Genomic DNA, 9293 nt, shown 5'->3' on the forward strand with positions numbered 1-9293 from the left:
GAGGGAGCTCAAGGGTCCCAAGACAAGGCTCACACAAGAGGGCAGAACCTAAGTTCTAAGAGTGAGTGTAAGTGCAATAGAAGGGGTAGGGGCTACCCAGGCAGGCTGGTGGTCATGCCCAGCCACAAAATAGACTGGCACACCCCTGACCAAACCTGTTGATCAAGCATTTAGAGAGTAAAGACCTACTGGAGGTCAAGCCATGGCCTGAGCAATAACTAAGAATATTGTCAGGCCAAAGCTGCTACTCAGCACACACAATAAGGGAATAGGGATGGGAAATTGACAAAGCTTAGGGCCCAAAGGGTCCAGTTCATATCCATGGACAATAATTTCAAATATTGCCATGTTTCTAAACCATAACTTAAAGCATATAAAGGGGATATGAGGGTTTGGATTCATAAGATAGCAAATAAATAACACACGACTGACAGAATGCACACATAGATAAACATTAAATTGCAAGGGAAAGGGAACATATTACAGCATGCTAGTAACATATCTTGACTGCAGAAAACATGAGTAGAAGTAGACAGGAATGAAAATCATGTTGTTGTTGAGGCTTGTAAATTAATTAGGACATACCAGTAGAGGAGCCAAATGCCGAAAAAAAGTAAAGCAAACAAAAGTCCACAGTCTAGCTTTAGCTTTCAGCCGACTAGACAAAGCAACAACACAAGTAGCAGTAAAAGAAAGAGAGAGTTTTAAGTGTAAGAGGGTATTTTCAACTCAAGTTGTTCGTGTGTGTTCGTGTGTTCAAAGAAAAGGGAGTAGGGTATTTATAGTTTTTTGAAAACGAGTGAGAAATAAGGTAATAAGTAAAATTTAAACACAAACATGGAAACAATCACTATTCAGAATCAATTAACCCAAGTGATTTCCCTTTAATTAAGGAAACACTGCTTAACGGGTATCAGCAGGCCTAATTAAGGAAAGAAAATCAGTTTGGGGGCAGATGATTATTACCATAAAAAGGGTAGTAAAAGCATGAAGTAAATAATCAAGTCTAAGTACGAAATAGGCTTATTTTGGGAAAGGATTCAGCAAGGTAAAATATCACAGTAAAGGAAGTGAATTAATTAATTTTAAACAGATGAGTAAAAATTAGGGCTCGTAAAAGAAAAGCTTTTTGCAATCAGTCACAAGATCAAAGGAGTCAAGATCAAACAAGAAAGGAATGTGATTCTGCACTTCAACATATAAATAGCAGGGGATGGACAAGTATGCAGAGTTAAACATGTTGATGAAAAGAAGCAACATAAACATACAGTAGTAGTAGGGGTAAACTAGCATTCAGCAGCAAGAAAACATTCGAAGCATGGTAGTCAAGCAGGTCAAGTAGTCACATAGAACCAACAGTGAAGAAGAACATAGAAGCAAATAAAGAGTCTCAGAGTAGGAATAAGTGAGAAAACTTCTAATGAAATTTAGGGCTTTAACAGTAACCAGGTTTTGCAAGATGATAAGAACTCAAAATTAAACAAATTAAACTAGGAAGAGAGAATCAGCAACAAAGAACAAATGCATATTTAAACAAACAAGTTTCAGAACTCGGATAAACTAAAAAGGAACTAGGGTTTTTAACATGCTGAAACAGATAGGAGAATAACATGAGCAAATAAGAGCCAAATCAAAAACATGTTAAAAATCAGAGATCTTTTAAAAAACTTAAAGGAAAACCCTAATGAAGGGTCGTTTTTGCAAGAAAAGTTGAAGAACTTTCGAGAAAACACTTAAACGTTCATGGCAAGTACAGATCTAAAGCAGATCTGAAAGAAAAAATCAATAAATCCCAAAGATTAGGGTTTCGAAGAACCCAGAAAGGTGAGAAAGGCCTTGAAAATTAACGATCTAACCAGGAGCGTCAAGGATCGGACTCGAACGGCCATGGCTGGCCGGAGAAAAGTCAAGGACGACCGGAGAAAGGTCATGAATGGAAGTCAGGCAATGACTGGACCAACTTCCTTCGAGATTTGGCCGTGAAACCACAGAAGCGAACACCCAGGAGCCACGAGAGGCCATTACACATCTCCAATGGCCGTGGGAGGCCATGGATTAGGGCAGGATTGAAAGGCGGCGGCTAGGGTTCATGAGGGCTTCAGAGAGAGTTGAGAGAGAAGAGGAATTCAAGGGCGGCGTTTGGTAAGAAATGACTAGGGTTAGGGTGGGGTTGGTAAATTAAAAAGGAAAGAATGAAATGTGGTCGTTGATCATTTAGATCAACGGCCTAGATTGAATGGGGAACCGGGCGGATCAGATAAGTGGGTTAGGGTCGGGTTAAATTGCAATTGGGCTGGGTAATTTGGGATTTGAAATTGTGTTAATTGGGGTTGCCAAATTGGCTATAATTGAAATGCAATTGAGGCCAAATCGTAAATAGCCAATTTTCCCTTTTAATTTTTTATAAAATAGTAATACAAATTTTAAAAAGCAAATTAAGAGTACTGGGTAAATGAATAGCATATAAATATTAATTTAAAAATGCTAGGATTAATTTTATAAACATAAAATGCTATAAATTACAAGGTAGGCTATAATTGCAATTATATGCAATTTAGCTTTAAAAATACTAAATAAGTTGTAAAAAATGTACAAAAATTACCTTAACTATATTTGGTGTAAAATAAATTATTTACCAAAAATGATAATTTTGGAAATAATTATTTGTTTTTTTTTTATATTAAAATAGGCAATAAATTGGTTTAAAAATCATTTAAAATACCAAAACTCTCGGGTGTGCTTATATATGCACAAAATATGCTATTTTGAAAGTATTTTGGGTATAAAAATACTTAGGGAAAAATTGGGTATCAACAGCTGGTATGCCAGGTTTGTTGCTGCTCCCACTCTTGGTTTAGTGGGTGATGAAAATGTTCCCTTTCCTGAGAAGTGGGGATTTTCACGTGACTTTTCTTTTTAATAACCTTCACTTACCTTTTTCTTAGTTCTATTGGTTGTCATTTTAATTTCCTTCTCTTTTTTTAGCAACCATGGGAATTGTCGATGAAATTCCCAATTTCCGTAGTTGAGTAGGAAAGTTATTATATGCTGCCCCGATGGAGGGTAGATCTTGGAAAACTCTCTCTCAACGATTTGGTTGGAGAGTGAAAACTCACGGTAAGAGTCTTTTTTTATAACTTTTCTTATTGCTTCTTCCAGAAATTATTTTAATCCTTCTTTTCATCAAGATTTGCCATTCGAGGCATTAGTGCTGAGGCTGTCGTAGCTTCCCGAATTTCTTTAGAAAGGGCCCAAGAAATAATTTTGGGCTCTTCATCGAAAAGGAAAGCTATTGTTGATCAAGACTCTGAGGAGGAGGAAGAACAAGACGGGGGCTCTTTGATAAAAAGGCCGCGGGCTAGAATAAGAATTTTTTCAGATGATGAAGCATCTCCCCCTCGTTCTATTCCTCCTACCGAGCCTGTTGAAGCCTCAATGGTGATTTCCGATGACGATGCTCCCGCTGCCGCCCATGATTCTGTTGAACAGCTTTTTATCCGCGGGTTTGGTAGTGAAAGTTTAAGACCAATTTCTGATGAAGAACCCCTTGCTTCTTTTCCTTTATCTGCTCCTACAATACCTTCTTTGCCAGTTGTGGCTGTTACCGTTGCTGCTTCTCCCCCAGCTTTTTGACTCCTTATACTGTTCCTCCCCCAGCTGTTTTGACTCCTTTTACAGTTCCTCCTACAACTGTTCAACAAACTGAGGTTGGTTCCTCAAGTAGAAGTGGAGCCATGAAACAGGTTATCATCGAGGTCCCTGCCGATAATAATCTTTTGAGAAAATCAGGTGGGGCTGACGTGTGGTTGAAACCCCTAATTGGTCCAATCGAGAAGGCCAAGCTTGAGAGCCATAATTCTTTAACTTTGATGAGCGACATAATACATTCATCATTAAAGGTATTCCTTTTTAATGATTTGTTATTCCTTTTTATAAGGCTCTTACCTTTTCTCTTTTTTTTAGATCAACCTCGTTGGTAAAGAAATGATGAAGAGGGTTTCTTACATGGAACAGTTGATGCATGAGTACCAAGTTGAAGCAGATAACTGGAGAGAGCAATATCAAAGCCTTCAAATTGACATGGAAGCGTTAGAAGAGAACAAGTGCACCTTCGAAAGCCAGTTGAGAGATTTAACTTCGGAGTTGGCGGTTGAAAGAGCTTCCTCAAATCAAGCTAGTAAAGACAAAAATCTTCTCGAAACTTCCTTTTCCGAGCAACTCTCCAAGGCTAGCGAAGAAATCAGAGAGTTGAAGGCTCTCTTAAGTGAAAAAGAATCTCATGCTGGTGAACTTGTGCAAACTTTGACTCAGACTCAAGAAGACCTCCGGGAATCTTCTGGTAAGGTTTGTTTCTTAGAAAGTTCACATGCCTCTCTTCAAATTTCTTATGATTCTGCCTTGGTTGAGAATGAGAAACTTAAAAATGAAATTTTTGAGTGAGAAAAGGATTACGAGATTCTCGAGGATAAAACCGCAATTGAAGTGAGTTGGGCATTTTTAAATACTCGCCATGATACCCTTGTAGAAGTTAGCCAAGAGAATTTCAACTTGGAGGCTGAGTTGACTAAAATGAAAGAAACCATAGAAAAGACTCGGCAAAACCAAGACTTTCCTTCTCCTGTGGCTGAATCTTCTGAAAATATTGGAGATAATATGGGTACGGTGAGTGCTCTAATTCCTTAAAGTCAAGTTGAGCCTGCTGTTGCTGATGATTTTGTTTCAGTTCCTTCTTCAACTCCTTAGTGACAAGTTTATAATATGTGACTTCCCTTTTTTTTTCTTTTTTGGTGGTATATGGTTGTAACCCTTGGTCCTTTTTGAGGGTTTGTTGAAACATTAAGTCCCCAGATCTTTTTCGGGGTGTTTTGTATAAACAACTTTTAGTTTATGACTAAGTTCATACTTAGTCTAAACTTTTTTAATATTAAAAAGTTTCTTGTTATTGCTTGAACTTCTGTTTTGCTTATTCCTGCCTTTATATTTAAGGACTTATAGGATAACTTGCATTTTTATTTTGCAAAAATGCTTTTTTTTACTTCATGAATATTTGAATCAATCATGAATTTTATAAAAGAGGGCCCTTTTATATTCGACACTTAATGAAGAAGACGTCTTAACTTCATAATGGTGTTAATGTACGACAAAAGAAATAGGAATACACATGTTTCTTGAAATAACTTTGACAAGTTTTTATTTGAACTTTGTCAAGCTTTAAATAACACGTAATTAAATAACTTCTATAACTTTTTTCGTAACGTTTTTCCTTACAACAAATTTTCAAAAAAGAAAATAAAACACGACAAGGTTTTTATTTATAACTCGTTTTAGTACATGTATATTGCCTTTCACCTAACTATGATGAGGTTTTTCTTTGGCTTTAGCTCGTGACTTTGCTCTGCACTTGACTCATTCAATGAGTAAGCTTTTCAGGCTTGAACTTTGATTATTTCTCAATCTTCTTTGCCTACTACTCCTCTTGTTTGGTCCTTTTCTTGTAAAGGAATAAAACATATGGGACTAGGAGGTATGATTATAGATGAAGACTGCATAACCCGTCTCAATTTCTATCAGAATAGTTGTAACCTTAGACCGGGAAATTTAATCTATTCCACGTTCCTTGCAGGTCGTGATTCATCATTTAGTACGGGTTAGCTTTTTGCCTATCATCTAAACGTTAGTAAAATTTTAACAATTCAAAAACAAAATTTTAAAATGAGGATACCTGCCTGTGGGTACTCCTTAGAAATAGTATCTCTTTAGGTGAACAGCATTCCAATGTGAAGGTAATATCTTACCATCCATCGTTTCCAACTTGTATGCTCCTTTCCCCGCAATACCATGAATCTTGTAAGGTCCTTCCCATGTTGGACCTAATTTTCTCGCATTAGCCGCCTTTGTGGATTGAAAAACTTTCTTGAGTACGAAGTCCCCAATCTTGAAGTATCTTAGACATGCTTTTCGATTGTAGTATCGTCCAATAACTTGTTTTTGCGCGGCCATCCTTATTAATGCATCTTCTCTTTTTCCTTCAAGTAGATCAAGATTTAGTCGCATTTCCTCTTCATTGGATTACTCAGTTGCTTGTGTATATCTCGTGCTAGGTTCTCCTATCACCACTGGGATCAAAGCTTCAGCCCCGTACACCAGTGAAAATGGTGTTTCACTCGTGCTTGTTTTTGCTGTGGTGCGATATGCCCATAGAACACTAGGTAGCGATTCTGGCCAACTGCCTTTGGATTCTTCCAATTATTTCTTCAAATTGTTGATAATAACTTTATTTGTTGATTCAGCTTGTCCATTACCCACTGGATGGTAAGGTGTTGAGGTAATTCTTTTGATCTGCGAACTTTGAAAAAATTATGTGATTTATGCGCCTATAAGTTGTGGGCCATTATCATACACAATTTCCTTTGGCACACTGAATCGACATATAATATTTCGCCAAATAAAATCTCTGACCTCTTTTTCTCGTACCTGTTTAATTGCTCCTGCTTCTACCCATTTGGTAAAGTAGTCGGTGAGTACAAGTAGGAGTTTTACCTTACCTTTTGCCTATGGTAGTGGACCCACGATGTCCATCCCTCATTTCATAAAAGGCCATGGTGCGATGACCGGATGTAGCAACTCCGCAGGTGTATGCATATTATTACCATATCTTTGGCACTTATCGCATTTAGCCACGAAATTCTCTGCTTCTTCTTCCATTTTAGGCCAATAATAGCCTGCTCTAATCATGGTTCTTACCAGTGACCTTCCTCCTGCATGATTTCCACAATGCCCCTGGTGTATCTCTCTCATTACATATTTCGTTTGAGAAGGCCTGAGACATCTCGCTAATGGACGTCCGAACATTTTTCGATAAAGATTTCCTTGATTTAAATAGTACCGAGCAGCCTTTTTACGAAGCGTGTGAGATTTTTTCCTGTCTTCAGGTACGGTTCCATACTGCAAAAAAGCACCAATCTCGTTTCTCCAATCCCAAGTTAGGTTATTGAAATTTACCTCATTTTTGTCCTGATCGAGTACTGAATGAAATAAATGTATGACAGAAGCATTTTCATCATTTGTTTCTTCTGCCGCAGATGCAAGATTAGCTAAGGCATCTGCCTCAGCATTCTCCTCCTGTGGAACCTGCAAAACCTTCCAGCTTTGGAATTGCCTAACCATATCTCGTGCCTTTTCCAGGTACTACTGCATCCTTACTTCCCTGGTTGTATAAGTCCCCAGCATCTGGTTGGCTACGAGTTGCGAATCGCTTTTGATTATAATTTGTTCTATGCCAAGTTCACGTGTCAGTTCTAAACCTACAATCATGGCTTCATACTCTGCCTCATTGTTAGTTACAGGATGACATTTTATGGATTGTTGAATGATTTCACCCGTAGGTGGTACCAAAACAATTCCTAAACCTGCACCTTTCACATTTGATAAGCCGTCAATAAATAAAGTCCAGGTTCCTAAATTAGATCCATTGAGCACTTATAGTTCTTTTTTCGCTTCTAGTTGCATCCCTTGACTAAAATCAGCTAACACCTGTGATTTTGTTGCAGTTCTGGGTTGATATGTGATGTCATATTCACTCAACTCTATGGCCCATTTGGCTAACCTACTCGATAATTCCTGTTTGTGTAATATATTACGCAAGGGATAAGCAGTTACTACAGAGATAGGGTAACATTGAAAATAAGGCCTCAATTTTCTAGATGCCATGATTAATGCAAGTGCAAGTTTTCTAATTGAGGATACCGCGTCTCTGCATCTAATAGTGATTTTCTAACATAATAAATTGAAAACTGTTTACCTTGATCCTCAAGAGCCAGAACAACACTTACCGTTACTTTTGAAACGGCTAGATAGACAAGTAACCTTTCTCCATCTTTTGGTTTTGCTAGCAACGCTGTATTTGACAGGTATGTCTTCAAGATTTTGAGTGCTCGTTGACATTCCTCAGACCATTCGAACTGATCTTGCTTTTTGAGAGTTTAAAAGAATTTAAAGCATTTTTCCGATGACTTGGAAATGAATCTCCCCAAAGCTGCAATTCTTTCCGTTAATCTCTGCACCTCTTTCTTACTTGTGCGCATGTTAGGAATTTCTTCAATGGCCTTAATCTGCGCAGGATTCACTTCAATACCTTGGTTAGAAATAAAAAACCAAAAAATTTACCCGATGAGACCCCAAATGCACATTTCTCGGGATTAGCTTCATATTGAACTTTCGTAAAATCTGAAATGTATCAGACAAATGTTGTATATGATCCTTCTATTGTTGAGATTTGACAAGCATATCATCTATGTAGACTTCCATAGTTTTTCCTAGGTGTTCCTGAAACATCTTGGTCACCAACCTTTGATACGTGGCTCCAGCATTTTTGAGGCCAATGGGCATTACTTTAAAACAATAAGTCCCCCTGTTTGTTATAAATGAAGTTTTTTCCTCGTCTAGGGGATCCATTTTGATCTGATTGTACCCTGAATATGCATCTTAAAAGCTTAACAATTCATGACCTGCAGTAGTGTCAATTAGTTGCTCTATATGTGGTAACGGAAAAGAATCTTTTGGACAAGCTTTGTTAAGGTCGGTGTAGTCTACACAAACTCGCCATTTGTCGTTCTTTTTTGGTACCACTACAGTATTAGCTAACCAATTAGGATACTTTACCTCGCGAATAGAACCTATTTTTAAAAGTTTTTGGACCTCATCTTGAATCACCTGATTTTTAAAAAATCCCTGCTTTCTCTTATTTTGTTTGATAGGTGGATATGACGGATCTTCATTTAACTTGTGAGTCATTACCTCCGGGGGTATCCCTGTCATATCAGCATAGGACCAATCAAAACAACCCATGTTAGTTTTTAAAAATTCGATCAACTTACCTTTCATGTCCTCGCTTAAGTTGGCCCCAATGTAGACTTTCCTCTCAGGCATTTGTGCAAATAATTCTACAACTTACAGTTCTTCAATCGTGGTTTTGATATTACCATTTTCCTCTGGTTCTTGGATGAAGTCAGGTTGTGAATCTACATCTGTTTGCCTATCTCCAGTTGAGGTTTGTGGTGTAGCACTCTCAACTGGGTTATGTAATTGCTATTTTTCTTCATTTTTTGTGCTTGAATCTTCTACAGAGTTGATGCTCCTAGGTGTTTGCTGATCACCTCGGATTTGACGGATCCCCCACTGTGATGGGAATTTGATGACTTGATGTAAGGTAGATGGGGCAACATCCATTTCGTGAATCCACGGTCTTCCAAGAATCATACTGTAAGCCATATCTATCTCTACCACTTGAAATT

This window comes from Nicotiana attenuata, unplaced genomic scaffold (assembly GCF_001879085.1).
Source record: "Nicotiana attenuata strain UT unplaced genomic scaffold, NIATTr2, whole genome shotgun sequence".
Lineage (NCBI taxonomy): Eukaryota > Viridiplantae > Streptophyta > Magnoliopsida > Solanales > Solanaceae > Nicotiana > Nicotiana attenuata.